This window comes from Stegodyphus dumicola, chromosome 3 (genome assembly GCF_044657685.1).
Source record: "Stegodyphus dumicola isolate Sdum_Otavi_A_Nest chromosome 3, ASM4465768v1".
Classification (NCBI taxonomy): Eukaryota; Metazoa; Arthropoda; class Arachnida; order Araneae; family Eresidae; genus Stegodyphus; species Stegodyphus dumicola.
This window is the reverse complement of record NC_140770.1, coordinates 127,856,076-127,868,418: the sequence shown is the minus strand read 5'-3', so window position 1 is coordinate 127,868,418 and position 12,343 is coordinate 127,856,076. Positions and strand designations below refer to the sequence as shown.

The 12,343-nt window shown below is 35.0% G+C and overlaps 1 non-coding gene across 1 annotated transcript; it reads left to right on the top strand.

Annotated features, from left to right (window-relative positions):
- The first annotated feature begins 11,904 nt into the window (after window positions 1-11,904).
- On the top strand, window positions 11,905-11,991 carry TRNAY-GUA (transfer RNA tyrosine (anticodon GUA)). Its single transcript is given in 2 exon segments — window positions 11,905-11,941; window positions 11,956-11,991. It is a non-coding gene; the product is annotated as a tRNA-Tyr (tRNA).
- The last annotated feature ends 352 nt before the right edge of the window (window positions 11,992-12,343 follow it).

Below are 12,343 nucleotides of genomic sequence, written 5' to 3'. Positions count from 1 at the left end.
TGGCGACAGTTATGAAAAAATTCATGATGCCCCTCTGTGCAGTCATTAGAATCCAAAACTAACATTCTTCAAGTGCGTAACTCAACCGAATATTTAAAGATCGAGCAGATAATGAAGTGATTGCTTATACAGGTGGAAAATCGCACCACAAGCTGAGTGCATTACAAAAGGAATTTGTACGTTCCGTTGTTTAAATATAGTGGACTGTAAATTAACTTGATGTTACTTCAGTATAGAACCCAAAAAACCTCAGACTCCTAACGTTGACCGAAACTTCTTTATTGACTTTTAAATAGTAAGTTAGTTGAGGAACGGCGAAGACCACACAAACTCCGACTTCAGTGGCGGCTTACCAACACAAACTCAGAAGAACCTCTGCCTAGTTGAAACTCCAGTAATTCACAGCAACCTCGAAGCTCTAACCGCGAGCTTTAAAAACCTAACAAATTTGCGTCTGCGCCGCTCCTCGGTACAAAGAAAGAAATACAATTTGCATAACATCGAACAGAATTATTTAATATAACAGAAAATCAGTAAATTTGAAAAAAAAAAAAAAAAAAAAAAAAACTGATTCGCGTGCACGTGTTAAGCTTGCCTTCTAATATGTGACAAAGAATGAATCAATCCGAATTATGAATGAACCAAAATGAACTAAGGAGCATATAAATAGAATTCTACCCCAGTTCTGGGGAAAGTTCATTGAAGAAGAACGCTGATAATAAGAAGCTTTTCTATGAAAAGCTTTTATCTCAGCTCGTTTCTGCTGTATTTCGAAATGTAGGAATTCTTTCGTACGGACTCTACTTGTCTTCTTTCGTCGCCTTTGGAAATCCTATTATAAGTCAGAAAAGTAAAGAAGAATTTGATTTGAAATGCTTTCCTTCGCGTTGCAGATTTCATTCAACAAGAAGACTGAATGAAGATTAGACATTATGTCTTTACGCATCTTGACGCGAATGAAATACAAAAAAAGTTGAGTCTTAACTATGCATTAAACTTGACTATTTTTAGCATTCTATCGATTCGGATTCACATCTAGAAGAAGGATAAATTTAACATCTCAGAAGTATTACAAGTTATCTATATATCTTTTTTTTTCACATCAATTTACTTTTTAGATTCAAAACATGATTATTAATTTTTTTAATCAATAAAATTTAAATTTTAAGTGTTATCTATCGGAATCTTTCTATGAATTTATTTCAGCTGTCAAATATCCGAATTTATCAATGTAGAGTAAAACACCTGTAAGGTAGTTTATGTTAATTAACCAGTTATTATGATTTAAACCTTTACTGTGACTTCTTCTTTCCGTATTCCTCTCCAGAATGCAAATTAGATTTTTGTGTATTTAAGGTAAGGATTTTGAAGATTAAGGTAAGGATCTAAGATTAGAGCTTCTGCAGCTACGTCTTGCCGTTATTTACTGTCGCCAGTTTTGCTTAAAGTTGTGTTTCGATTTTAGCATTTTGCTACCTACTCTGAAATACGCGCCGGTAAAATTCTGAGCAAGCTTAAGTAATTTATTTTATGTGTAGTCTTATACTTCGTCGCATATATTTGAATTTAATTGCCTATTATGTTAATTTAACTACTCATAAGTAGGGAAAGTTTTATATGCAGCACAAGCGTTCCCCATTTTATTCAATTTCAGACTCAATATAAAGCTTATTTTAACGTTGTTCAGTATTTTGTGAGTTGTTGAAGACGTAATAATAACTCGCTATTTATCTAGTACAGTGTGAAGGACTTCAACTTCCAGTTACAACACAATCCTACACGCCTTTTATATGTCTTTCAAAGTACAGTTGTGGGGGGGGGGAGGGACGTATAAATGAAAAAAAAAAAACAACAACTTGTAATCAAAATTTTCTTTTAAGAACATGGAATTTAAGAATATATGTTAGCCGTAGAATTGTAATACTATTACAATATTACTACACTATTATTATACCAGTTCTTTCATACAAAATTAATTTTATCACCTAGCTGTAATTCGTTAAAAATATTATCTAGGTTTTAAAAATTAAATAAAATATTAATAAAATTTAAAAGATTTAATTTTTAAAATCTTAACTCTTCAGAGTGATTAATATTCAATATAAAATGAGCCTAACCATTCTTTTATTCCAGTAGGTCATCTCTATACTTAAATAATGAAGAATCAGTGTGTATGTGTATACGTATGTATTTTCCTCGCCCTGGAGAAAATCGTCAGTGTCTAGAGCCATCAAACGTTGAACACATATAGTCCTTCACATGAACATGTGCATCCTGAAACCAGAATTTTGAATTTCGAATTTTTTTTATTCATTTCATATTTTATGCGAATTTCATGAATTTTTGATTAACAAACCCAGCGATTTAAAAGCGAGCTACGGCAACACTGCTCGAAATAAAGCATTTTTATCTCCCCCCCCCCCAACGCCAGACTGTTGCCATTCGACAAAATGTAAGATCTTTCAATTTTAATCAACAAGTTTGGCTATTTAAAAGCAATGAGTTGCCACTGCTTGAAATATCATTCTTTTACCTCTCACACGTCACCTTGTTGCCATACAGTAAAGGCTAAGATATCTAATTTTCAAATTTTATTTGCTTGTTACTGATTATAAACGAAGCAGTTTAAAAGCAACAAAAGCAGTTTTTAAGAATTTCTTTTCTACTGTTCAATTTGATTTATTTAAATAAAAATGCTTTTAAATCATGGTATATCTAATTAGAAAAATTCAATATCTTTATGAAATTACACTAACTGGACTCATTAATATCACCATATATTTTATTTCTTTTATAATTACTATTTTAACCGGGTGGACACGCAAGCGGTTAGTGGTAAAAATAATTCTAAGATTTTGGCATTTAAACTGTCAGATGGTTTGTTTACATTTGATTTAAGCAAATTCTTCATATTAAATCTCTCCGAACTATATAAATGTTTCTTTATGCAATTTTGTACAAATCAATATCTACGCATGAAAGAAATTTTAACGTACTTGCATGTGGTCCACCGGTCAGGTTTTAGTCGGCATAGCGTTCTGTCGCCGTGATGTGCGGTCCACCGGTAAAAGTAGTACAAAATACATAAATATACAGTTGTTTCTACAAAATTTATTAAAAAATTAAATACGTAGTTTACACACCTTATTCATTAATATTGTAGAGACATTAAGATTTTTTGAAGCAGAAGCCCGAAAAATGAGCAATACCCTCGTCGGGACTCGGACCTGGACCCTCGAATACATGTCGAGTGTGCAACCGTTACACCACGAAGGCCTGCAGAAAGGACAGAGAAAATACTTTGTATATTGCCCCTTTTAAAGGGCGTCTGGATATTAGGGGATCTAATCGCCAATTCCTGGTGGTGAAGAATCATCATCCACCACCTTTTAGTTCGGGTGCCACTGTAGAGTCATTAGGTTATTATGAAGCAGAAGTCATGAAAAATGAGCAATGCTCTCGCCGGGACTGGAACTTTGACCTCTCAAATTCACGTCGAGTGTGCTACCGTTATGCCACGAAGGCATGCAGAAAGGAAGGAGAAAATACTTTATAATATCTTTAGGATGCATACGCATCTAAAGGGGAATTTATTAAAAAATACACAATTAGGGAAGTAGTAGTAGAACGAAATATCTAACCTAGGTTTTATATATGACGCTTACGTCTCTTGAGAGGTATTTTTCTTAGCATATGGAACGTAAATAGTCTAGGTGAAACTGAAAATGTTCATTCGGCACACCTTCCATTTGCTTTGATATCCGCACTTTAGCATTAAGCCAAGATCTTTCAATCGATTGAGTATGTGCCCCTGTGCTTGGTCTAACATAGTTTTCTTTATAACACTGCTCAAAACAATTAAATGATATTGTAAGTTTTATATAAAATAAAGATATAAGCGAAATTTTTTTTTCCCGAAAATGGAAGAAGAGAATCACAAATGCAAATTTTTCTGGTTTTCAAACTGTGGAGTATGCTAATTTTGAGTTCGACGTTAAAAACGTCGCTTCAGCGGCAGCGAATGAAATTTGACTTTCAAATGACTAAAAGACTATTAAGACAAGGATGATCGGCATTCAGTTACTGCTTTGTTTCGATGAGTACGATGTCTCAGCGAAGTCATTTAACCGATTCAGAAGCTTGGAGAGTTGCTGGTAGATTAGAAGGGGGCCAAACTCAAGCCGAAGTAGCGCAAGCCATTGGAGTGTCACAAAGTGTGATTTCCAGGATCTGGAACCGTTTTTTGGAAAATGGAAGTGCAGGCCGAAGACCAGGGCAAGGTCGTAGACGGGCAACAACGCCCAATGAAGATTGTTATTTAGTGTTAATGGCTCGGAGACACCGAAATATGAATGCTACTCTTCTCCAACAACACCTGCGCTCGGCTACTGGCACCACGGTTTCAACACAGACTGTCCGAAACCGGCTCCATGGTGTATGTCTGTATGCTCGCCGACCAATGGTATGTGTTAGACTAACATCAAGGCATCGTCTCGACCGCAGGGAGTGGGCAACAGAGCATGTGAACTGGAGGAGAAATGAATGGAGCAATGTTCTTTTTTCTGACGAGTCCCGTTTTTCTGTTCATCCTGATAATAGGCATATTTTCATCTGGAGGGACCGTGGCAGTATGAATAATCCTGCGTTCGTGCACGAAAGTGTCAGATTTGGCAGTGGGCGAGTGTTGGTGTATGGTGGCATCTCCATTGACGGGCGCACAGATTTTCTACATCATTCGAGATGGACCTCTGTCTGGTCGCCGATATAAGGATGAGATCCTCAGACCTATTGTAGACCTTTACGCTGCAGCAATCGGAGATGACTTCATTTTAATGGACGATAACTGCAGGCCACATCGTGCTAACCTGGTGGAGGATTTCTTTTTCGAGGAAGGAATCGTACGAATGGAATGGCCAGCGTTTCTCCAGACATGAATCCAATAGAGCACATTTGGGACGCTCTAGAAAGACGAGTTGCTGGCTGCCAACCACCCCCACAAACTCTCCAAGAACTGGAAAGAGCTCTTCTGGAAGAGTGGGACAGAATACCCCAACTTGTGATTAAAAGCCTCATTGACTCCATGCCTCAAAGGTGTTCAACGTTGCTGGCCGTCCGTGGAAACCATACCCCCTACTGAAAATGATTTCCTTTGAAGAAAACACCTTTTTTTTATTCTTTTTTTCTCATATGCAAAAATTGTGTTTTTTTTTCTTTTGTACACAAATGCGCAATAAAATGCATTTTTTTCTGCCAAACATGTGCAATTTATTCTCATATAACCTACTACGTCTGTCGACCATGTATCAATCAGCTAAAAAGTTTCCCAGCCACAAGATCCAACTAAAACCGCAATATCCTTTAATTGTTTTGAGCACTGAATTGAAGGTTAGATGATGGTAACGTAATTTTCTTGAATATGCGTAGGTTAGATGATGGTAATGTAATTTTCTTAAATATACGTAGGCTAGCCATTCATCAGAATGTGTAACTGATCCAACAGAATCTTCACACTGTATCATAACTTCATGGATCATAACACGCAAACTTCATATCTCAACGCTGCACATAAATGTATCGACCTTCTTTAGACCAATTAACCATGGACCACCAATTCTTGCGTAGTGGTTTCTGTTATTGAGAACTTCGGCATCTTTGTCTTCAGATATGTCAGGCCTTTCGCCCTCGGAATTCGGTCTCGATTATATTTCTACGACCTGCAAATCTAGCTTCTTCTATTTGCATAGAACTCTCATCAGAACTTTGCATCTGAGATCTCTCTGTTGCAGTGGAACTACATAATCAAATTTCACGGCACATATTAAGCCAGTCAGAGATGGTACTGTTTAGTTTGCCTGCAAGTCTAGGAGCAGCATCCACAGGGATCTCTTCAACAGAATCAGTACAAGCTTCCGGATTTCACATAGAGTCAGATCGGAATTAATACTTTGATGTGTATCTGGGCAATGAATTCGTAAATTATCTAAACTGCTTTAAAACTTTTAAACTTACTTTTTTGTAAGTACTCTAAGATAAACAAAAAGATTAACATAATTAATAGAAACCATGAATAAAGTAACTGTTTATAAATTAAAACATTACGAAAATAAATTTGACTGCACGCTATATCAGTACCATATTTTATTTCAATATTTCAATGCGTGTAACATAAAGTAAAAGCGCAAATACAATACCAAAGGCATAGAAATAGGTATACAAAAATCCGTGCACCACTATAGATCATAAATCATTTAGTTATAAATACTGAATTTCAAAATGTGTCATATTTTTAATATTTTAAAGTTATCTGACCTATTAAAAATGGTTTGTATCAGCGTTTATGAGAAAACATTGTATGAAAATATAAACCATGCAACAAAGAATACATAAAAGAATTAAATATTAAAAGCAATTTACAATAAGTAACAGAAATCGGCGTAATATACGTAAATTTGTGAAAGTACAGTTTCAAAGATTTGACAGAACTTTCTCCATAAGCTGATAGAAAGCATAGATGGTGTTAGCGGCTTCGTTTTGTACATCCAAAAATTTTTAATAGCCTAATACTAACGGACAGCATTTATTCACGTAGATTTTATTTTAGCGAAAGCGCTTTCAGTGACTAAAAACTGCCATCTGCTCCAGTTAAAGCAATTGAAAAAGTACCGCAAACAGAAAGAGAAATCTACGAATTGAAAAATAATTACTGATAGATAACAACGATGACTTCTAGAATGAAGAGGAAAGGAAAAAATAAAGAAAGTTAAATAAAGAAATGAAGCCGCATCTAGGCATGGAAAGTGGAATCAGATTAAAAACTGACGTTTCCATTGGTAATGGAGCATTCACAGATGAGTGAGAGAAGGGGGCAGAATTTTAGTTAGTCACTGATTAACGTAGAAATAGTTTTATGGATATTGAAAGACTCAAAGAAATCCAGTTCACCAACTGTAAAGTATACCAATGCTGTCCAATATATGACTTACGTATTTCTTTTCCTTTTTTTCGAAACACAAATTTCTTATGCCTAGTAAGAAATTTTAAAGCGGATTTCATTTTTCAGTGTTAAAGTCATTAGGTTATTTCGAAGCAAGAGATGTGAAAAATGAGTAATGCCCTCGCCGGCCTCGGACCGCGGACCTCTCGAATACGCGTCGATGCTGACTATTACACCACGAAGGCGTGCTAAGAAAGCCGGAGATGTATTCCCCCTTTTAAAGGGCGAATGTGAATTAGGGAACCCAATCACCAAATCCTGTTGGTGGAGAATCATCATCCACCACCGCCTTTTTAGTTCGGGCGCCATTATAGAGTCATTAGGTTATTTCAAAGCAAGAGATGTGAAAAATGAGCAGTGCCCTCGTCGGGACTCGAACCACGGACGCGTCGAGTAGGCTGACCATTGCACCACGAAGGCATGCTAAGAAAGCGAGAGAAATAACTTATAATATATCAAATCAAACTAGCGGCAAGAAATGCTCTAATTCCTTAAGAATTCGTACAGGTCTTTAAGAAGAAAACTTTTATTTTACTGACAAGAGGAAAATTAACCCGAGATTTCTGCAAAATATGAGCAAAAAGATAAATGTCATCAAAAAACAAAATAATAATAACTAAATTTTGTATTAGATTTGAGTAGAAGACTGATTTTTTTCATTATTATTATTAGGACAAAATTTTTTGACGGTTAGTTCCAAGAAACGCTGTGACAGTTAAAACTTATTTTATACTTAACACAAGATATATCATACTGATTCAGCATCTATTACAAAAAAAGGTTTTGGAGTTAAGATTTTTCTGACTTTATATACCGAATCAAGTGTACAGTAGAAAACTTCTCTGTGAATAAAAGCGGCACTAGTCGCCGGATGGTTAAGACGGTTAGACTATTGGCAGTTTGATCTGGTTTGGGTTTGAACCCACGCAACGGGCTGGCTGCATGGTTGGTTTTCGTGGTGTTTCCTAATGTGTAACATGAATACGAGCCAGTTTCCCTCAAAAGTCTTCCACGAAGGCATACTTCCTCTTAGCCAGGTAGTTGGAGGTTGCTTTGCCATATTGAAATAGCCTAGCTTAACCTCTGTAAATGTAGCTTCCCGGCAAACACTAAATATCAGCCGAGAAACCAAACTCATTTCGGCCTAAACTTGGTTGCCATTTCTGACCTTATTTTAAATACGAGAAATTTAGTTATTAGCCTAGAAGGAGTGTAAATTTTCTTTATGTGATAATAGAAAAACTGTAAATAGTTCGTAATAATAAGCAATAGCAACTGTGAAAGTTCACTACATAAATTTCATTATGTAAATAGTATCTCTTTCATGCTGCCCGTTGATTGATTTATAACTGTCAATGATAAGCTACAAGAAAAAGTTGCCACATTTCTTGAACGAATTTAATACAATAGAATAATAATTAATATATTATTAACGGTTCAGTCTGCTTCATAGTCTGTTCCGCAACAATTAAGACTTCCAGAGCTGCCCATGAGAACGTTCCGCAGAGCATAATATCGTCACCACTAGCTGTATATGACCTGCCGTACAGGGAGGGCAGCAACTGTTCGCTTGGAAGACGGCGTATCCTGGCACAACCATCGACGTGATGAATGAGAAATCGTGATTCATCCCACCAGGCAACTGTCTTATACTTATCGATGGCTCTGTATCGATACTGTTGTGCTCACTACTACTATTACTCACCGCTGAGCAGGCTCCCGACCACGGTATTCTTCACACCCAGGATATGAGTGTGGAGAATACACGGGATTTTCACCTATTTCATCGGAGTTGAACTACTTCCAGACGAACCCCAGTTAAGGGCTAGGATGAGAGTACAGACAGCATTATTGTGCTTTTAAACGGAAAAAAAATGATAATAACGTAGGCAAACAAGGCTCTTGAAGAAAGTACAGCTTTCAGTGAAGAGACATTTACGGAGTTGCTCTACTAATAAACAGAATAATTCCGGAAATACCAGAAGTGAAATAACATGAGCATACAAGGCTCTTAAAGAGAGTACATTTTTTGATGCAGAAAACATCATTGCAGTATTGTTTTACAAATAGTCAGAGTACTGTATTACATAAGAGGAAGACACACTACTGTAGACAATGATATGCATCTACATAAAAATGCAGTTGTATGTAGATATAATAATGTTAAAACTCATTTATAAAGTATATGCTTAAATCATTTAGAGCCTACATTTCACTTCAACTACAAGTATATATCAAAATTACTATACAGAATGGGTATAATACTCGTAGTACTACGTATACTAAATATACAAAAAATGTTGGGCTGCAAAAAGGATAAAGAGCTATCATGTGTAATGCAAGAGTTAGCTATTTTAATGTACAGATAAATGTAATATAAATTCACAATTCAATTCAAAATATACTTCTGGGTTGCACAAAATGCATAATAAAGTTAAGAATGAAATGTTACCAATAATAATAACATGAGCATAAACATATCGTAGGGAAAATGGTAATTTTGCCTCTGCTGCATCCATGAATTTGCTGTTGCTTAAATGATGTTGGAGCTGAATCTGATTTATGTGATGGCCAAAAGTGCATTTATAGTTTATCAGCAAATATGTGATAGTGAGAACGTTGATTTGTTATCCGTTGTAGCGATAATTCCATGTTGATCCGACTCCAAATACCGACACTTGGATTAGCAATTAAATTCTTTTATTTAGGATGAGTAGCTCTCCTTTTAAAGAAGCATCGTGCACTTGGCGATGGAAATAAAGGCAACAGGATGAAATACAAGTTACTTGGGGATCATTGGAAGTTCCTCAACAGAAGCATACGCATACAAGCAATAAAATTATTACCCATTTTTAAAGTCTGCATAATGCTTGCCAAGACGGCACTGATATTAGCATAATTTCTGCGGCACTTGGTCTCTACACTCCTGTTTCAGAGATTCAGTCGTGACTGAAATGGTTCTATAAAACAGTTTAAATGCAGTGTATTTAAGCAGATTAGCATACTTAGTGATTCAGTTACAGGACAGGTTAGCTAAAGTGCAGCATGCAAATGCGAAACAAAATATGAAACGATCAAATGGCTCTAAAATTATTTCAATGACTGTATTTTGAAACGTATAAAAATAATTTTTATGATTTGGATCTTTTTTACAACTTTTCAGTTGAGTTAGCCCTTACCAGGACGAAAATGAGTTAAAGAGAATTTAAAATAGTGGTTTTAAATGTTTTAGATATAGAGCATTTGACAGCGACGCTTGCAAATTTACTATCGTCAAACTTTGCCAGTTAATATTCCTGCATTAGGCCATAAACATGTAGAGTCATTAGGTTTTTTTGAAGCAGGAAGCGTGAAAAATTAGCAATATTCTGGCTGAAACTTTTATATTATTTTCATATGAAGGACTCCAGACTTTTCTCTTACCAGACTGTAAGCTGTTAGTTACATCATGAAAACATACAGGGAAGAAATATAAAATTCCTTATATTTTCTCAGACTCAAAGGGCGAATGGGGAGACGGGAATGAGATCCAGTTGTCAAAATTCAGATAGTGAGGAATTATCGTCCACTACATTTTATCTTGGTACCATTAGAGCAATTTCTTATTTATTTTGAGCAAGAAATGGGAGAAGTCAGCTATTTGAACTCCGGATCCTTCGACAACTACCCGGATTTGCTACCATTTACACCACAAATCAATGTAGCGAGAAAAGTGAAACTTCCTCACACGTAAAATTCTAAAATTAAGCGAGTATTTTGCCAGCAGTAGCGTTTTATTTAGGTAATTTTTAAGTAAAATCTTTTAACAATATAATGCAGAGTGTGATCTTTCATAAAACCAGTATTAAGAATCAAAAACAGCGTAAATTGTTAAAAATTTTTTACAGTACTAGTTTCGATAATTTTTTTAACTAGCTTCCTCAGTTGTTTAAGTGAAAATGAACCAAATAAAGGATGTTGAAAGATAAGGATAGAGATAAGATAAGAAAAGTTGGACAGAAGGTTAAGCTACTGCCGCCATCTATTGATGAAACAAGAAAAACTAAAACAAAATATCTTTAAATCTTTAAAGATTGATTGCAATTAGGGTCATTAACTACAACAGAAATATTTTTTTGGGATGTTAAAGGCTTCGTTCAAATAATTTTTGTGTAAAAGTTTAATGGAGAATCAAAATTAGGTTGTGAAAATGAACCTCAAGAATTCAAGAGTTTTAATTGCATGCTTTGCTGACTGAGTTTCATTTGTATCTTAGGCCAGCAAAGTATAGAATAATTCCTCTAAAATGGAGCCCAAAATTGCATGTCGAACTTCTTCCTCCTGCCTAATTTAAAGTTTAGAGATTCGATCCTACGGTTGTCTTTATTGGTAAAAACGGGTAAAGAATTAATTGGCTAGTTTTAACTATGATAACTAAATGAAACACAAATATTAAATTATTTTATTGCATTATACACATGTATTGTTGCAATTGGCGATACTAAATGACAGAAAGCTCACACAAGCATTGTACTACAGACAAATTGTTATACAGACAAAAGAAAATGTAAAACAATTGCATTTAATTAAGCGCAAAAATGTAATATAATTATTTCGTAAAACAATTTTATGAAACTGCTAGTTATAAAAAAAGGGTAAAAATAGAAAATACATATTGCTTATTTCTCCGAATTTCCAGCAAGTAAATAAATTTTATAACTGGAAAGGAGAGTCATGTAAAAAATTCTTTTTTTATTCACTTTCTACGCTAATACATTAACTAGGATTTTAAACGTTATCGCGTTACTTAATGTTGAGATGATTTTTTGTGTAATAAAAACTGTAGTAAATTTTTTAACGTATAATGGAAACCAAAAGAAATTTAAATAGTTAAGTTCTTTAAAGTAACATGAAATGGGCCTTGTTGATGTCCGTCGATAGCTCAGTTGGTAGAGCGGTGGACTGTAGATGTGGAGGCTGAAATCTATAGGTCGCTGGTTCGAATCCGGCTCGACGGATATGCTTTTTTTATTGTTTTCCTATTAGGACTGTTTTTTTGAATTTTGAAACTTCTTTTCTTTTGTTTACCTCTCTCATTCAAAATTAGCTGCTTACATACTTACAGAAATGGGAAAATGTTAAGAACTTATTTATTGCAAAGTTTTCAGCAATGTATAAGAATTGCTATAGAAAATGTTTGAGAAAGATTGTACGAATAAATACCTCTGAAAGATTCTCTACAGGCCCATGGTACAAGTATAAAAATTGCATTAGATAGCGTACGTTTCCAATTTTGATTCTTTTAGTAAAAATACATAAATTAAAAATTTTGTACCAGATACGTAAAAACATTTCAGTGAGAGATATATT